Source organism: Ursus americanus, unplaced genomic scaffold, assembly GCF_024610735.1.
Source record: "Ursus americanus isolate L20-20 unplaced genomic scaffold, mUrsAme1.1.p SCAF_68, whole genome shotgun sequence".
In the NCBI taxonomy this organism is placed as follows: Eukaryota; Metazoa; Chordata; class Mammalia; order Carnivora; family Ursidae; genus Ursus; species Ursus americanus.
In genome coordinates, this window is record NW_028273650.1 from 1,187,489 (window position 1) to 1,207,621 (window position 20,133).

Consider the following 20,133-nt stretch of genomic DNA (forward strand, 5'->3'; position numbering starts at 1 on the left):
TCCCTCTCTCGCTGGCTGTCTCTATCTCTGTCAAATAAATAAATAAAATCTTTAAAAAAAAAAAGAATTCTTTCCCCTGAAACCTGTACTTCCTTCTCTTTCCCACTGCCAGATGTCAAAGCTTAGGTTCTGTTTCATTAGCACCTCTTGGGATTTTGGTATCTTTCTTGTTATTAACCTTGATGGATGTAATCTGGTGCGACCCAACAGACACTTGAATCTGGATACAAAGTTCTAGCATGAGCCAGGAGGTAGATGAGAGGTCAACTCTCTCCCTTTTAACGTACAGGACTAGTAACATTATGTTCCTGTCCTGTTTGCTCCTCCTTAAAGGCCACTTCCATAGCTAGGTGAGTTGAAGAACCTTTCCTCTGGAATTATGCATATGCTCCAATGTCCTTTAGCTCATCCCAGCCTCCATACCTCACCCAAGTCTGAACTGTGAATGTGCTTCCATCTGAAAGAGGCCCATGTGCAGCTGCCCTGGAGACCCTCCATGGCCGGCAGGGATTCTAGAGGACTGTATGAGGAGCTGCTGGGCCTATTTCACACACCAGCTTTTACAGCCCTGCTGACCTGGTCACCTGGCATTGGCCACAGGACACGACCTCTCTCTGGGCGGCAGGGTAGGGAGTCAGTGCTCCTCTCAGAACCCACTGCCTCAGCCACACATTGGCCCTGCCCCCCACACCTTGGTCATGCCTACCCCAGGCCTGCCCAAAGCCCACCCTCCCAAGTCCTTCCAAGGTTCAGGGCAAACTCCGGCAGGTAGTGTGTGTTTATGTGATCGCATCAGCTGTAGAGCCCCTGTTGCCCCACGTATAGACTAAGGGAATTTAGACAAGTTAGCTTACTTCTGATTTCATGTTCATGCTCTCTAGGGGGCTAGGAAACCTATGGGATTTTTTGAGAACGATCTTCAAGTAACTGCAATTACCCCAGGCACAGGACAGGTAGTATGTGGAACTCATTGCCATTCTGTCCCATAGGGCCCAACAAAACCCCAGTCCCATTACAGGTGCCCCCTGGGTTTGGATGGATTGGTTAATTGATCAATTGATTGATGAGGGAGGGTGGCAGTATACCCATGATCATTCCTCCGGTGTCCCCATATTTTAAAATAACATGGCTGGTAGAGGCTGACACGGAGAAGGACGATGAACACTAAATAGTGGAGAGAAGTGGAAGGGGAGTACTGAGTCATGAGTACTGAGGAAGGCAACATCACACACAGAAATGCATGCAGATAGTGACTGCCTTCTTGTAAGGACAAGATGACACAGGAGTTCATTCATGGTCACAGTTATGAAATTTGAAGGCGGGAAAAAATATGTTGCAGATCACAGAGACCCATTCCCTCATTGCAGAGGGGAAGACAGAGTCATCCCCAGGTCGGCCTTTATCCTGCCAGGAGCAGTGGGTCCAAGTTCTCACCCCAACCCTGACTGTCCCCGTCCTTTCCCAAGGCTTCCTCCTCCCCACTCCTACAATTATCCATGCACAGGATTACATGCAGGGAGCAAAACTGTGCATGCAATTTATTTCCTCTTTCCTCTCTTTTCACTTTGTTTTTGCTATCTATAAGCTCCTCTTTGTAACTCTTCCCCCATTCCCTCTTTATAATTGTCATCCTGTAGTATGTGGTCTCATACAGGCACTTAAGGTCCTTGGATCAATGTCTGTAAAACCTCCTGCAGCCTACCTCATTCACATTCTTAGTGTTGCTCTGGCCCCTTACGCTGGGTCTGTACCACGGACTCCTGCTGAGCAGCCCTGAATGGCCCCAGCCAGGAGCTGGGCTGGGAGTCGGAAGGGTCCCTGCTGGAGGGGCCCCGGGAATTCTGGATCTGCTCTCAGCATCCTCCACTTAATGGTTACCTGCCCTGGGCGGCTCTGGTTATGCCTGATTCTTGTCTTCCTTTCAGCTGTTAACAAATTTTTTGTAATGGACTCAAAAGAAGGAAAAGACAAAGCAAATTGGGGCAAAGAAGAACAGGAAGAGGAAATGTGAGTGCAGGGCGCTTGGGATGAAAATGGTAAAGCAAACGAGTGCACATGTTCTCCGTTGCTTCCCTAACTTCCTTTTTGGCACCGCAGGAAAACCAACCAAACACTGGGGTGACCGCTGATGCATGCGGCCACAAAAGCGGAGACAGGGTGGTGGTAATAGTACATACAGGCAACATAACTACCTTCCAAGGACGCTGCCACACTCTTTCTGAGCTAATTATGTGTAATCGTCGTGCCTAGACTATACATGGAGTAGATGATTTTATTCATGTAACCTAATAAGTTAGATATTATTCTTAACTCCTTCTATAGGAGGCTGCCAGGGTCCTGGAGATGCTCTGTGTGTCAAATTGGTGTTGGCAACAGATGCATTTATATTACAGGAAACCATAAAGCTAGACATTTAAGATTCGGGGACTTTACAATATGTAAAGTAAACATCAATTAAAAAACAAATGTAAAACTATTTTTTCTACAAAACAAACTCAGGCACAGATCGTTTCCTCTGATTTCTACAAAGTGTTTTAGAAGTGATGCCACTCTCCGACATCCTCTTCCAGAGAACATATGCAGAGGGAACACACCTACACTGCTTTCATCAGATCAGGAGAATTTGGATGCCACCTAGCAATAGACATCACAGTAAAGGGAAATCACAGGTTAACTCTTCTGAACGTAGATGTCAAGATCCAAAACCAAACATCAGCGGTCTATAAATCCACAGAGTTTTTATAAAGGAACGAAACTGGGATTTCATAGAGTGATTTCCATTGGTTGATGTGAACAGGATTACTGGGTATTTGGGTGCTGCCTGGGACAGTGGTGAGAAGGGACAATGCCATTGGGTTGGTGGAATGAACATTTGGTGGCAGAGGGAAGAAACTCTCTCCCTGCAACTGCAAGGTCTAGAGAAGGGTGAGGAGTCTACAGAGACTTCAGAGTTTGGGGAGCGGGAAGTGCACACTCAGAGTGTAGGCTCTGCCTGCTCAGGCTATTGCTCAGATCAGTGGTCAGAAGACAGTGGAGGACATGTCAGCTTCATCTATTAAACCAGCAAAGCACCAGTCCATCAGGTCACTTTCCTCATTAGCTAGCGGTTCATCCAGGGTTGGTTCTTGAAGGCCAAGCTGATTCATTAGAGAGGAATTATATGTGCAAGTTGGCTTGGAAAATCCTGGGCTCTGGGCCACATAGGAGTCAAGCAGAGCACTGGTCACACCGTCGGTCTGCCTTGAGGCAGCTGATGTGTGATGACGTGGGAGGAGGAGGGATTTTCCCCCGACCTGTTAAGGGACTTCCTTTCAGGAAAATATCATAGCTTTTGGGTCAGAGATTGAAACGTTTGGGTGGAGGCATGTGCCCTTCTCTTGGCTCCAGCACCTTCTATGTCCTGACAGCAACTTTGGGGCAGGAAAATTTGGGGAATGGAGGGAGGGTAGCCCTTGGTTCAGAAGTCCAGCACATGATCTGGAGGACTCAGGGAAGGCGGTAGGGGTTGTTCAGGGATCTCTGTCCCCAAGGAAACAACTACTTTCCTATCTCAGATCTGTCATCAGCCTTGTGACTCCAGGCGTCATTTAAAATCTCTACAATTTAGAGCCATGAATCACAAAACAGGGGTCACAGCACCTACCCTGCATAACCCATGAGGATGATGGGGGATGACAGGAAATGATGACAGATACTCTCCATGAGCTGTAAAGCATCATGCCCATGTGAGGGCTGAAATGTCACCTTGCACCCTCCCCTGCCCTGTATCTGTTCGAGTTTCCTCTCCGGAGGCAGCCACTCCTGTATTCCTTGCTTATTCTTGCAGACAGTTAATGCTGGAACACTTACACAGCACTTACGCAGCACCGGTCATTTTCTCCAGGTGATGTCTGGACTGTCTTATATTAAGCTTCGTAAGGGAATACTAGTAAATAGGCCTCATGCCGCAGAACAGGGAACCAGGGACAAAGGGGTTAAGTAACTTTCCCAGGTACATGTGTCTTCTAGCATGAGTTGATACCAGCCACCAGACACCAGCTCTCATGCTCTCTCTCTCTCTCCGTCCCTGTGCTGTGCTGCCTTTCTACATTGTCTCATCCTCATAAAATCACAGCCCCATCACAGATCATAATACCCCTCTTTGCTCATAGAACAGAAGTGCAGCATAGGAATGAATGAATGTGCTCCCAGGGTCTTCTCTCAGCTGCATATCAACAGTTCTATTTTCAGTATGTTTTCTAGGATTGTGGCTCAGGTTATAAAAAGAAAAAGATCCTAAGGGATTCAAACACGGGATTCACAATATAACTATTTGTGTTTAAGAAGATCTGCTGGCTGTCCACTGTTCTGCTGGCTGTGCCCACAGTGGTTCAGCCACATTGAAATGGGCATCTGACCAAACAACATGGTAGGGCCACAAATATCACCCCCACTAACTACTCCATTGAAGGTGGCATGGGAGTAAAATCAGTAATTAGATTCAAGAAGAAGGACTGTGGTTTGTACAAAAGACACTGGATGTTGGAAAGGAAGGAGTGAGCAGGGAAGGTGCATACTCAAGGGCCAGTGTGGCTACTTCCTGCTCTCAGCCATGCCTTCCATAGTGGCTGCTCTGAGGGTGGGTCAGATAGTCAGGGAGACACTGGAGCTGTGTAGATTTCATCCACTAAGCCACAAAAGTCCAGCCTGGCATACCCCTCTCCTAGTTAATGAACTGCTCATCATCCAAGTTTGGTCAGTTGAAGACGAAGCTAGTTCTTTGGGCAACTGTCACGTGGGCAGTTGGTTTAGAATGTCCTGGGTTCTGAGCCAGTTGGTAGGCAAGCAGACTACTGGTCATTCAGGGTGATCACCTGACCACCAGGGAGTCTCACTGAAAGGCAGCAGATAGAATCAAGTGCTGGGGGCAAGTGAGGGGAGATGGAGACATGCTCAGATCCCCCCACTCCATCAGGGGTTGTTCTTCATTTGGAGGAAAGACAATGTATTTTGAGTCAGGGATTGAAACACAGAGCCAGGAGTTGGGTCAGGATTTGAGCCATCCTCTTGGTGCAGGCACCTCCTTGACATACCAGGTGTCTGCCTGCAGAAACCTTGGGGCAAGAGGATATGAGCAAGGGAGTGAGGAAAGGGCTCAATTCAGGTGTCCAGGACCTGATCTCGTATTCAGGTGATCAGGGATCTCTATCTCCAGGGAACCGTCTGTATCCCCTGACTCAGAACCATCATTCAGTTGCAGTTGAGCTGCAACTCTGAGAAAGTCACTTAATCTCTAAATTTCAGTACCTGCACCATGAAATATGGATCTCAGCCCCTACTCCTCCCACCCTGTGAGCATCACAAGAAATGACTTTTCATTATTGGAAGTTGAATATTGAAGTCTCCAATTGTTGAGGGGTCTGTTTCTCTTCATTTTTGTCAGTTTGTTTTATATATTTTGGAGTTCTCTTGTAAAACGTTCATAATCTCGAAGGATGGGCCCTTTTGTCATTATAAAATGTCCTTTTTTTTTCTAGAAGAAAAATGTCATAAAAGTTTGTCTTATATTATCAAAGCCAGTCTCGTTCTCTTTTGGTTACTACTTGCTTAGCATTTCTTTTCCTTTTATTTTCAACCTCTCTGTCTTAGACTTAAAGCGTGACTCCCTCATAGGCAGCAAATGGAGATTATAGGGTTTTTTTAAATCCATTCTGCCAATATCTGCCTCTGAATTGGAGTATATAATCCATGAATATTTAATTACTAATCAGCTAGCATTGGTATCTGTTTTTTGTTTTGGTTTGGTTTTTTGGCTGTATATGTCATCTCTTTTCTAATAGTCCTCCATTACCGGTTTTTTATGTTATGTTCTAGCGTACCGAATACATTTCCATGGTGCTTCTTTTGCTATATATTCTGGGTTATGTTCTTAGTAGCTTCCCTCAGATTATAATTAACACCTTAAATTATAACATTCTAATTGGATTAATACCAGATTAATTTCCATGGCATATAGAAACTACCTTCATGTAGATTCAATGCACACCCTCCCCTTATTGCCATGGTCATACAAATTATATCTTTATACACTGTGTGCTCGTCAGCATGTTTATAATATTGACTTCAGGTGGTGCCTTTTAAATCAGGAGAAAATAATACATTGTTTACAATTATACACATCTTACATACTTTTATATTTTTTATTTAAATTCATTAGCCAACATATACATACTTATATATTTACACTTTCTTGTATATTAACCTATGCAACTCTTTATTTCTTCATGTAGATTTAAGTTACTCTGTTGTCTTTTCATTTCAGCTTGAAGGGCCCTTAGTATTTCTTTGTAGGCCTTGTGAAAGCAGTGGGTTCTCTCAAATGTTATCTGGGAATGTCTCAATGTCTCCTTTATTACTGAAAGACATCTGCTAGATACAGAGCTCTTGGTTGACAGTTTCTGTCTTTTGGCACTTTTCATGTCATCCCACTGCCTTCTGGCCTCTGGTTTCTGATGAAAATTAGCCATAAAATTGAGGAGCCTTTGTAAATGATTAGTTGCTTTCATGATTTTCTCTTTGTCTTTGGCCTTGAACAATTTTATTATGAGGTGGGTTTATCCTGCTTGGACTTTTTTGAACTTCTTGAATATTTTTATTAATGTTTCTCATGAAATTTGGTGAGATTTTGGCTATTGTTACTTCACATATCTTCACTGTCCCTCTCTTTTATTTATTTTATCTTTTACTTATTTTATATTTCATTCCCTGTCTTTTCTTTTTCTGGGGACTTTTCTTTGTGCATATGTTGGCATGCTTATTGTATTATACAGGTCCGCGAGGCTCTGCTATTTTTTTCTCCCATCCATATTTTTTAACTCACTGTTCATCAGACTGGATCTCTATTAATCTATCTTCAAATTTTTGTCTTTTTCCTGCTCAAATCTGTTGTTCAGCTTTGTTGTGGCTTTGTGTCTCCCCAAATTATACATTAAAGTTGTACCCCACAGTACCTGTGAAAGTATCCTTATTTGGAAATAAGGTCTTTGCAGATATAATCAAGATAAGGTTACACTGGATTAGAGTGTGCCCTGATTGAATGGCTGCTGTCCTTATAAGAGCAGGGAGGTTTGGACACACAGACACAGAGGGGAGAAAGCCACCATGTGATGACAGAGGCAGGGTTTAGAGTGATGCAGATGCAATCCAAGGAAAGCCATGAATTTCCAGAAACTACCAAAAGATAGCAAGGGGCAAGGAAAGATAGTTCTCTAGCTCTTTCAATAGGAAGCAGAGCCTAAGTTATAGCTTGACTTCAGATTTCCAGCCTTCAGATGTGTGAAAGAGTAAATTTCTATTGTTTTAGCCCATGTAAAGTGTAGTAATTTCTTACAATGGTCCTAGGAAGTGAATACAAGCCCCTTTAGTGACATTTTCAGTTGTTACTATACTTTTCAACTCCAGAATATCTGTTTCTCTTTTATAATTCACATCTTTTTTATTGTTATTCTCTACTTGGAGAGATATAATTCTCATACTATGTTTTAGTTCTTTAAATATCATTTCCCTTAATTCTTTACATATACTTAAAAGAGCTGATACAAAGTATCTGTCTCGTAAGTCCAGTGTCTGGACTTTGCTTAGGGACAGTGTGTATTCATTGCTTTTTTCTCCTTGTATATCAGCTTATGTGTGGGGGACAGCCCAAGAGCACCTCCAACATCCGTCCCTCTAGAAAGACTAACTGAACTCAGTATATAGCCATCCTGATAGTTATGATTTATTACAGTGAAAGCACACTAAGCAAAATAAGCAAAGGGAAAGGTGCATGGGAGGTTCAGAGAAAACCAGCCACAAGCTTTCAAGAGAACTGCTCCAGTGGCATCACAAAGGTACACTTCATTCCTCCAGCAATAAAGTGTGAAACATCTTCCAGGAAAGCTCATTGGAGACTTTGTACTCAGAGGTTTTTAGTGGGAACTGGTCATTTAGGCACCCTCTGCCTAGCACATACCTGAATTTCAGAGTTCTATCAGCAAAGATATGTTCTGCATAAACCACAGGGTTTGCACCAACAGTCTAGGCACAACAAGCCACACTTACCAGAGAATGGTGGGGACCCTCTTGATTCCAAGTTCCCAGACTTCAGACAGGGTCAGTCTGACAAGCAGGCCTGTCATAGGAAAGCACACTTCGCCCTGGTATGCCAACTTTTTTCTGCACAGTCAGACTTCTGGTTTCCCTGCAGGTATCTTGTTACTGGGGAGGGGGACTGTAAATTGGTTATTTAAAATAATATCATATGACAACTCTAGAAATCGGATTCTCACTCTTCCCTAGGATTTGTTGGCTTTGCTATTTTTTGTCATTGCTTTCTCATTAGTGACTTTAATGAACTAATTCTCCAAAGTCTGTATTCTTTGTCACGTGTGACCACTGTAGTCCCTGCTCAGCTCTATGGCGGTCAGCCATTGGCCGGAGAGAGATCTCACGAACAGCCTAGAACTAAGTCATTCAGTCTTTGTCGAAGGGCTTCGTGAGCATGTTGAATCGTATCTTCAAAATTCAGCTGGTAGCTGAAAACCTTCATTGTTGCTTGTGCAGAACATCCAGGTCAGGCAGGGGGAGAGCTAAGGGCCTTCTAGGATCTCTCCTGGGTATGCTTACAGTGTTCTAGATTCGTAAGAATAAGTCAGAACTTTTCAAATCCCCTCATGGAAATCTCATTTTTTGGTGGTCCTTGTAAGCTTTCTATTACTCTATTGTTTGCTCCAACTAATATCTATCACTTTAACCAACCAACCACAAGTTAAGCAACTGCCTATAATTTCTTTTTTGACAATTATGCTGGGAAAAGGCTTTTTGTTCTGGGCAAGCTCCAAGTGAGATTAAACACAAACAGTCAAACAAGTAGGGTCTTGCAGACATCCCTCAGACCCATTAGTGGTAATTCTCTAGAAATGAGGTTTTGAGGGAGCTCCGGACCCATTCTGTTCTCTCCAGTGGCTGCCGCATTGCTGTCTTTCACTGTGAACATGGGCTTTAGTTTTCTGAACTACTCTGCAGCCACAGGGCAGGGGATGGGACTAGGCCATGTTAAAACAGCACAAAACTCATGGTTCTGACTGAGACTCACCTGTTTTTTTTTCCTCCCTCTTCCACCAGTATCAACATTCCCTCTACTGCTGCAAGTTTGAGTTTATTTCCAGAGTTCTTAAGATGTTGGTGGCAATTTTTGCCAGTTTCCTCATTGATTTTTTTTTTGAGGAGAGAATTTTTGGAGGTCTTTAAGCTGCCATTTGCACTAAAGTCACTCACCACATCATACTCTTTTGAATATCCTCAAGCCACAGTCCATGACTGATTATCCTCAGGTGTTTGCAGGAATCACAGTTCAACGTAAACTGTGTCTCAGAGAGACTCCTCATGCAGTTGTGTGCACACTGTTAGGTCACAGACATGAAATTCAACTTCAAAATAGAGCGTCACTTTAAAAGGAATTAAATTTAAAAAAAATAAAAGAATTTTCTTAAAATCGTATACTGAATAATATGACGTGGCACCTCTGGATAATAGTGACCAACCAGATCCTCAGGTTGAATTTAGGTCATTAAACAGGGCTTTGTTGTTATATTCTTCCTCCAACTTAAAAAAAAACTAAAGCTTATCATATGCACAATTTTGTAATGGTAGAGTTTGGATATTTAATATATGTATGATTTCTTGAACTTGTAAATTTACTTAATTCATCTTCACAGTCATAGAGAAAGTTATTTGGGAATAAAATCAATTATCTTTGGCCATGTATATTTTACTTATCTTGATAAGGCTTGAACTATATAGAAAGAAAACATGAAGATATACAGAGATTCCAAGATATGGTGTAAAGCTGCCTATCATTCTAAATCCACACTGTATCTTTAAAATATATGTACAGGCACCGGGGGGGCTCAGTCGTTAAGCGTCTGCCTTCGGCTCAGGTCATTATCCCAGGGGCCTGGGATCGAGCCCCGCATCGGGCTCCCTGCTTGGCGGGAGGCCTGCTTCTTCCTCTCCCACTCCTCCTGCTTGTGTTCCCTCTCTCGCTGTCTCTCTCTCTGTCAAATAAATAAAATCTTTAAAAAAAAATAAAAAAAATACATGTAAAATTGCTCCAAATTGCCCAAGGCCTCGCTAGAGCAGTCAAGAGGAAGTAGCTGATTTTCATCATCCTGTTTGCCTGGAGACCACTCCAGACACGTACATCACACTGACGTGTGTGCAGCAGACGGGTTGGGAAGGACTCGGCTTCTCGCTGGGCCTCATGTCACAGTGGAAGTCTGAGCCTCACGACAGCATTACTGTGGCTTTGAGTTGACCGCACTGAGCTGTGTCTAGGCAGCATGCGGTTTGCTTGGTTGGTTACGAGTTGTCTGTTGACTGCGAAACAGCTCCAGTCACATTGACCTCCCATCGCCTCGTCCTCAAACTTTCCTCATCGCCTCCTGATTCCATCCATATGATGTTCTTTCTGCAGGCATCACCTCCTCCTCCACTGCCCACTCCAGCCACTACCCAGGCTGCACCCCAAGTTACCCGAATGCATTCCTCAGATAGGGGTTCAGTCAGCCCCTCTTCCAGAGAACCTCCCAAAATCTCTCTGACTAGAGCTGTGCCCAGGTCATCTTTTTCAGGGATCTCCTATTAGTTGACCTTTTTATTGTGTGGTTATTTTATGTATATCTTCCCAAGAATAATTAGGATCCATGGAGGGAGAGAATGTGAAGTTCTTACCAGTAATCCTGCACTTACCTCCTTGCACCTGGTGAACGGGACAGAGATTCTCCAGAGACAGTGCAGTGAGGACAACACGTTGCAGTGGGGAGGGTGCAGGATCTGAATCTGCATGGTCTGCACCATGCCTCGCTCTGCCATTCACACCACATGACACACAGCAGGATCAAAAAACATTTCTAGGAGACGTCTCCTCATGTCGAAAACAGGACTAACAGTCATTCCTCAAGGGGGCATTTGTGAGGAGAGAGAGAAGTTGTATTCATGTAAGATCTTGGGATGTATCTGTCATGCTACCCTTCACTAAATGTTGGTTGGTGGCCTACTGACAGCCTAGTCTCACATTACTGGGTCATGTCCTCTGAGCAAAGCATGATCACTCAGAGAGGCATGCGCCTCTCTGCAGCTCTGAGATCCTTGTCTTGTCACAGCTGTCTCTCTCCATTGTCACAGTCAACCCCAGTCAACCTATGTTATGGGCATTATTTTCTCAGTTCTTTCTTTTGTGTCTGACATTTTGTCTTTTTCCCTGCCACTTTTTCTTAAAACATGGGTGGCTACAGCTGGATGTCTCTCCTGGAGTCTAGAGGATGTAGGATACATAGTAGCACTGTGGTGTCACTGCCCTCCCGGCCAGGTTGACCACGGTCTCTCAGGGTTTTTCCAAAGACCCACCCTCACGGGTCTTCCACATGTCCTAAGCAGTCAATGCATTTGTTCATTTAGTCCAAACTTGTAAAATAAGTTTGGTCACCTCTGCATGCAGCCTACCTGCAAAGGAGTTAAGTGACTTGTCCAAATTGAGGCAAAAAAGCATGGTTAATCCTACAGTCACGGAAGACATGGGATGAGTCATCAAGACAATTTCCTAGAGAAAAGAACTCACACATGAATCCTTAGAGGTCACTTCTTACATCGATCTATTCAATGAACATATCATTCTAAATATACTCAGTTTTCCGTTGAATAGGACTTTTCACAACTAACTGAAGCAACATGCATCACCAGAATACCAGAGGAAGCTAAGTGCGGGGGCTTCAGAGGGTCACAGTTTTGAGGACAGCATTCATCCTGTGCCAAAGTCCAATGACGCACTGCGAGCCCAGTGCGAGACACAGCACCTCTCTGTCCAGGAGCCCCCGACACTGAGATTCCCGAGACGGTGTAGACTGTGCCCAGGGCCCTGAAATGGAAAGAGACACAGGGATGGTGAGTCTGAGGTCATATGATGTCTATAAGAAGGAAGTGGCAGGGCCTCCCCTGATCCAGTGTCAACAAATCACCTGAGCAGAGAGTGAGAGGAGTGGGGAGGAAAGAGGACGGGGCTGTGATGGAAAGACCCTTCGAGTTCTGCTTCCTGCGGGGCCCAAAGTTGATTTTACCTACTTGCCCCACTCAAAGGGAGGACAGGGAAGTCATGCAGATCCTTCCCCTCCCCTTGATGGCCTCCCACAGCTGATGTACCCCAGGGGTTTGTGGCAAGGCAGGCCCACAACTCCTCCTGCTGTGTTAGGGCCAGATGTACATACAGAAGGGGACCTTGGAGAGAGAGTTGCATGCCCATCCACCTGTCCACTATCCCCTCCTCCCAGAGGGGGGTCTCTTCACTGCCCAGGAGCCTCCTCTTAAGACTGCAGCCTCTTCCACAGCCTTGCACTCAGTGAAGTGACCTCCACAGCTTCTTCCTCCATTGTAGATCACTGTAGAGGGGGATCCAGAGGGAAGCCAACCTCAGAGAGAACTTGTTCCAGATTCAGAACAGCAGAAGGGGCCCCTGGGTAGCGCAGTCGTTAAGCGTCTGCCTTCGGCTCAGGGCGTGATCCCGGCGTTCCGGGATCGAGTCCCACATCGGGCTCCTCTGCTGGGAGCCTGCTTCTTCCTCTCCCACTCCCCCTGCTTGTGTTCCCTCTCTCGCTGCCTATCTCTCTGTCAAATAAATAAATAAAATCTTTAAAAAAAAATAAAAGAACAGCAGAAGGACCAAAGACCATGACAGATCACCCAAGACCAACCCACTCTCCACTGTGGCAGTCAGGGGGATCCCCTTCACCTCATCCTGTGTTGCTCTCTCTCCATCATTCCTGATTGGGGGACAAAATAGGGAAGGCCTCAAGGACAGGGAGAGAGAGCTAAGCACATCTTGTGGGTGCTCCACTCTGAGGAATGGGAGGGACCACCCAGCCCTCTTTGGCACACGCCAGTTAACCTCTGCCTGATACTGGACCCAAGGGTTGATTGGGTCTGTTGTTTGGGTGTACACATATAGTATCAGGAAATTGGAGGGAAGCAGAACTTTCAAGGGAAGAAGAGGGACTCTGCATTTTTTTCCCAGAGCAAAGCTGGTTCCAGTCACTAACATAATAATCCACACCAATACTTCCAGTGCAGGACTGAGTGATCTGACCAAAAGCTCCAAAAATTGTGGACAGCTGGGTCAGCAAACCATACCCAGGATCTTAGAAATGGGGGTGCATCAACCACACAGTCTCAGAGAACCAGAGGAGAAAGGACGGCCCCCATTACACTACTCCAGAACTCAGCAGCAGCCACTTGGCCACAAAATGACAGCAATAACTCTGGACAGTGAGAAGGTACAGACAGCCAACAGGTTTTTATCTCACTTCCCTGTGGGCCTTGAGGACAATGTAGGCATCAAGCTGCTGTCCCACACTAAGCAGTAATAATCAGCCTCTTTTCCAGGCTGAAGCCCAGAGATCAAGAAGCCTGGCTGCCTGACCTGGAGCCCAGGAATCTCTTCTGAGAGGCAATTGCAAATCTGGGGGTCAGGAGTTTGGCAACAAAGCCCAGGTGTTGCTGAAGCTGAGCTGCTCCCCTAGTGCACGTGCTGGTGGCCATCTCTCCTTGGCCCTTGGACACTGAGGGTGGCTGAGTCAACCCCACCTGGACCACAGACCCTGGCACGGGGGAGGGACAAGTAGAACAGTGAGTTGGGTGAATGAGGGAGTGGACCAGAGCTGAATGAGGGGCCCCCCACAAATCTTCCACCCAGAAAAGTTCAGCTCTCATCTGTGCAGAAAGTGAGGAGCACAATGAGAGGGGCACAGGTCGTGTATAGATGCTCAAGAGCTCTGCTCCCTGAGATTCCAGAAAGGGGCAACCCTAAGTCCCTCTTATTCTCTCCCTAAGCACCATGGGGAGATGGGCTCCTGCATTCATATATGTCCCTGCTCCTTGACACTCAGCCCTGGGTACCATCTCTAGCAGAATGATGCCCCCCACAAATGTCCATGTTCTAATCCTTGGAATCTGCCCGCATGTTGCCTTACATGGGGAAGGGGAATTAAAGTTGCAGATGGAATTAGGTTGCCAATCAGCTCACATTAAAATCAGGAGATGATCCTGGATTATCCAAGTGGTCACAAGGTCATGAAAAGTGGAAGTGCAGCAGAAGAGTCCACTAGGATGTGGGGAAGTCAGTCAGCTATTGCTGGCATTAGAGGTGGAAGGGGCAACTAAGCAGGGAGTGTAGACAACCTCTAGAAGCTAGAAAAAGCCAGGAACCAGATTCTCTCCCAGCGCTTCCAAAAAGGAACACCCTACAGACGTATTTATTTTAGTCCAGTGAGGCCCATATGAGACTCTGACCTGCAGAAGTGTAAGACACTATATTTATGAGGTTTGAAGGCAATACATTTGTGGTAATTGGTTACAGCAATGGGAAACTGATACAGTAATTCCCAAGTCAATGGACTGAAGAAGAAGAATCTTGATCATTTCAGCAGATACAGAAAAAGCATTTAGGACAATTCAACATACATTCAAGATTTTAAAAACTCTCAGCAAAATAAGAATTAAGAAAGACTTTGTCAACTTGATGAAGGACACTTACAGTTTATAGTTAACATAATAGTGATGGAAGATAAAATTTTTTCCTCTGAATTCAACACGACAGAGGAGTTGGGGACTATCATAACAAATACTAGGGTCATCTACTGATTTCATTTCCTTTGGATGTATCCCTAGATATGTGATTACTGGATCATATGGTGGTTCTATTTGCAATTATCTGAGGAAACTCAGTACTGTTTTCCATAATGGCTGTACCATTTTACATTCTCACTAACAGTATATGAATGTTCAAATTTCCATTTTCTTACCAACATATATATAAACCATCCTAACAGGTGACATGATATTGTCCTTTGATTTGGATTTCTCTGATGATTAATGATGCTGAGCTGCTTTTCATATGTCTGTCAGCCATTTGTATTTCTTCATTGGAAAAATGTCTATTGAAATATTTAGCCCATTTTTATGTTGGGTTAAACACTTTCTTAAAAGATTCATTTATTTTGAGAGATAGAGAGAAAGCACAAGAGAAGGGAGGGTCAGAGGGAGAAGCAGACTCTGCTGAGCAGGGAGCCTGATGTGGGACTTGATTCCAAGACTCCGGGATCATCACCTGAGCAGAAAGCAGATGCTTAACCAACTGAGTTATTCAGGCGCCCCTGGATTAAACACTTTTATTTTAATGATTAGTAGCAGTTTCTTATATATTTTGGATATTAGCCTCTTTTTTATTTTTTAAAGATTTTATTTTTTAGAGAGAGAGTGAGCAAGTAGTAGGTGGGGCATAGGACAAGGTAGAGAATCTCAAGCAGAATCCAAAATGAGTATGGAGCCCAAAGCAGGGCTTGAACTCATAACCCTGAGATCATGCCCTAAGCTGAAATCAAGAGTTGGATGCTTAATCAGCTGAGCCACCCAGGGCCCCTAGTCTCTTTTCTGATACAAGGTTTGCAATTGGATTCTCCCATTCTATAGACTGCCTTTTCATTCTGTTGATTGTTAAAGAGACTATCCTTTCCTCATTGTGTACTCTTGGCACCCTCATCAAAGATCATTTATCCATGTATGTGTAAATTTATTTTGGGGGCTCTCTCTTCTGTTCCATTGCTCTATCTACCTGCTTTTTTTTTTAAATTAATGTATAGTATATGTTTCAGAGGTGAAGTTTAGTGATTCATCAGTTGCATATAATACCCAGTGCTCATTACATCACGTGCCCTCCTTAATGCCCATCACCCAGTTACCCCATCCGCCCACCCAACTCCCCTCCTGCAACCCTCAGGTTGTTTCCCAGAGTCAAGAGTCTCATAAGGTTTGTCTTTCTCTGATTTCTTACCCTTCAATTTGCAAAGAGCAATAGACAGATGATCTAAGCAGAAGATCAACAATCAACAAGATCTCACTCTTTGCATCAAAAAACAAGGGCTTTGGATGACACACTGGACCAGATGGACTTTAGAGATATATTCAGAGCACTTCATCCTAAAGGAGCAGAATGCACATTCTTCTCAAGTGCACATGGAACATTCTCCAGAATAGATCACATACTGGGTCACAAATCAAGTCTCAACAGGTACCAAAAGACTGGGATGGTTCCCTACATGTTTTCAGACCACAATAATGTAAAACTTTTTTTTTCTTTTTTCTTAAGATTTTATTTATTTATTCGACAGAGACAGAGACAGCCAGCGAGAGAGGGAACACAAGCAGGGGGAGTGGGAGAGGAAGAAGCAGGCTCATAGTGGAGGAGCCTGATGTGGGGCTCGATCCCATAACGCCGGGATCACGTCCTGAGCCGAAGGCAGACGCTTAACAGCTGTGCCACCCAGGCGCCCCCACAATGCTGTAAAACTTAAAGTCAACCATAAGAAAAAATTTGGAAGACCACAAATACATGGAGCTTAAAGAACATCTTTTTTTTTTTTTTTAAGATTTTATTTATTTATTTGACAGAGACAGAGACAGCCAGCGAGAGAGGGAACACAACCAGGGGGAGTGGGAGAGGAAGAAGCAGGCTCATAGCGGAGGAGCCTGATGTGGGGCTCGATCCCATAATGCCGGGATCACGCCCTGAGCCGAAGGCAGACGCTTAACCGCTGTGCCACCCAGGCGCCCCAGCTTAAAGAACATCTTACTGAAGAATGAAGGCGCCAAGCAGAAAATTAAAGAATTAAAAAAAAAATGGAAGCAAATGAAAATGAAAACACGACAGTTCAGAACCTTTGGAATGCAGCAAAGGTAGTCCTAAGAGGGAAGTATATAGCAATACCGATCTTTCTCAAGAAACAAGAAAATTCTCAAATACACATCCTAACCTTACTCCTAAAGGAGATGGGGAAAAAACCCAGCAAATAAAGCCTAACGCCAGCAGGAGAAGAGAAATAACAAAGATTAGAACAGAAATCAATGATATAGAAATCAAAAGAACAGTAGAACAGATCAACAAAACTAGGAGCTCATTCTTTGAAAGAATAAGGTTGATAAACCCTAGCCAGACTTATCCAAAAGAAAAGAGAAAGGACTCAAAATCACAAACGAAAGAGGAGAGATCACAACCAACACTGAAGAAATACAAACAATTATAAGAACATATTATGAGCAATTATGTGCCAACAAACTTGGCAATCTGGAAGAAATGGATGCATTCCCAGAAACATATAAACTACCAAAACTGAAACAGGAAGAAATAGAAAACCTGAACAAACCCATAATCAGCAAAGAAATTGAAGCAGTAATTAAGAATCTCCCAACAAACAAGAGTCCAGGACCAGATGGCCTACCAGCGGAAACCAAACATATAAAGAAGCATTAATAACTTATTCTCCTGAAGCTGTTTCAAAAAATAGAAAGGGAAGGAAAACTTCCAAACTCTTTCTATGAGGCCAGCACTACCTTGATCCCCAAACCAAAGACCCCACCAAAAAGGAGAATTACAGACCAATATTCCTGATGAACATCGATGCAAAAATTCTCACCAAGATACTAGCTAATAGGATCCAACAGTACATTAAAAGGATAATTCACCGTGACCATTTAGGATTTGTTCCTGGGCTGCAAGGATGGTTCAACATCTGCAAATCAATCAATGTGATACACCACATTAATAAAAGAAAGGTCAAGAACCATACGATCCTCTCAATTGATGCAGAAAAAGCATTTAAGAAAATACAAAATCTTTTCTTGATAAAAACTCTCTGCTGTGTAGGGATAGAGGGAACATGCCTCAGCATCATAAAAGCCACATATGAAAAACCCATGGCAAATATCATCCTCAGTGCTGAAAATCTGAGAGCTTTTCCCGTAAGGTCAGGAACATGACAAGGCTGTCCACTCTCACTACTGTTGTTCCACATAGTACTGGAAGTCCTCGCCTCAGCAATCAGACAACAGAAAGAAAAGACATCCAAACTGGCAAAGAAGAAGTCAAACAAGGTACTCTATGGAGAAAGTCCCAAAGACTCCACCCAAAAATTGCTAGGACTCATACAGGAATTCAGCAAAGTGGCAGGATATGAAATCAGTGCACAGAAGTCAGTTGCATTTTGATACACTAAGAATGAGGCAGATGAAAGAGAAGGCATCGATCCCATTTACAGTTGCCCAAAAAACCCATTAAATTACCTAGGAATAAACAGAACCAAAGAGGTAAAGGGTCTGTACTCTGAAAATTATAGAACCTTATGAAAGAAATCAAGGAAGACACAAAGAAATGGAAAAACATTCCATGCTCATGGATTGGAAGAACAAATATTGTTAAAATGTCTATGTTACCCAAAGCAATCTACACATTCAACACAATCCCTATCAAAATACCATCAGCATTTTCCATAGACCCAGAGCAAACAATCCTAAAACTTGTATGGAACCAGAAAAGACCCCAAATAGCAAAAGTAATATTGAAAAAGAAATCCAAAGCTGGAGGCATCATGATTCCAGACTTCAAGCTATATTACAAAGCTGTAATCATCAAGACAGTATGGTACCGGCACAAAAACAGACACATAGATCAATGGAACAGAACAGAGAATCCAGAAGTGGACCCTCGACTCTATGGTCAATTTATCTTCCACAAAGCAGGACTGAATACCCAATGGAAAAAAGACACTCTCTTCAACAAATGGTGTTGGGAAAATTGGACAGCTACATGCAAAAGAATGAAACTTGACCACTCTCTCACACCATACACAAAGATAAACTCCAAATGGATGAAAGACCTAAGTGTGAGACAGGAATCCATCAGAATCCTAGAGGAGAGCATAGGCAGCAACCTCTAGGACAGCAACCTTTTTCATGACACATCTCCAAAGGCAAGGGAAACAAAAGAAAAAATGAACTTGTGGGACTTCATCAAGATAAAAAGCTTCTGCACAGCCAAGGAAACAGTCAAAAAAACTAAGAGGCAGCCCACGGAATGGGAGAAGATATCTGCAAATGTCTTAATCAGATAAAGGGCTAATATCCAAAATCTATAAAGAACTTATCAAATTCAACACCCAAAGAATAAATAATCCAAGCAAGAAATGGGCAGAAGACACGAATAGACATTCTCCAAAGAAAACATACAAATGGACAACAGACACATGAAAAATGTTAAATATCACTTGGGAAATACAAATCAAAATCATAATGAGATACCACCTCATTAACAAGTCAGGAAATGACAGATGTTGGCAAGGATGAGGAGAAAGGGGAACCCTCTTGCCCTGTTGGCGGGAGTGGAAACTGGTACCTAATTCTGGAGAAGAATTTGGAGGTTCCTCAAAAAGTTAAAAACAGAACTTCCCTATGACCCAGCAATTGCACTACTAGGTATTTATCCCAAAGATACAAATATAGTGACCCGAAGGGGCACCTGCATCCCAATGTTTATAGCAGCAATGTCCACACCAGCCAAACTATGGAAAGAGCCCAGATGTCCATTGACAGATGAATGGATAAAGAAGATGTGATATATATGGAATGGAATATATATACGTGGTATGTATAATGGAATACTACTCAGCCATCAAAACAATGAAATCTTGCCATTTGCAATGATGTAGATGGAACTGGAGGGATTACGCTAAGCAAAATAAATTAATCAGAGAAAGACAATTATATGATCTCATGCATACGTGGAATTAAAGAAACAAAACAGAGGATCATGGGGAAGAGAGGAAAAATACAACAAGATGAGAGAGAGGGAGACAGGCCATAAGAGGCTCTTAATCATAGGAAACAAACTGAGGGTTGCTGGAGGGGAGGTGGTGGGGGATGGGGTAACCGGGTGCTGGGCATTAAGGAGGGCACGTGATGTAATGAGCACTGTGTATTATATGAGACTGATGAATCACTGGCCTCTACCTCTGAAACAAATAATACATTATATGTTAATTAATTGGATTGAAATAAAAAAATAAAGAGCACCCTTGCATAAAAATAAACCAACCAACAGACAGACAGACAGACAGAAAGTAGGCCAGTGATTACCTGGTGACGGGATGCTTGGGGGAGGGAAGGATTGTAAGGGCATCAGGGAATTTTTTGAGAATGATGACTATGTTCATTATCATGGGTATATACATGTCTCAAAAC

General features: G+C 43.6%; 1 protein-coding gene across 1 annotated transcript in view; it reads left to right on the forward strand.

Moving 5' to 3' along the window:
- Window positions 1-20,133, forward strand: part of LOC123786486 (uncharacterized) — a 224,356-nt gene that overhangs the window by 69,171 nt on the left and 135,052 nt on the right. The window contains exon 9 of the mRNA XM_087860545.1: window positions 1,926-19,536. The gene's annotated coding sequence lies outside the window, so the exon portion shown is untranslated. The remainder of the gene's footprint in view (window positions 1-1,925; window positions 19,537-20,133) is intronic.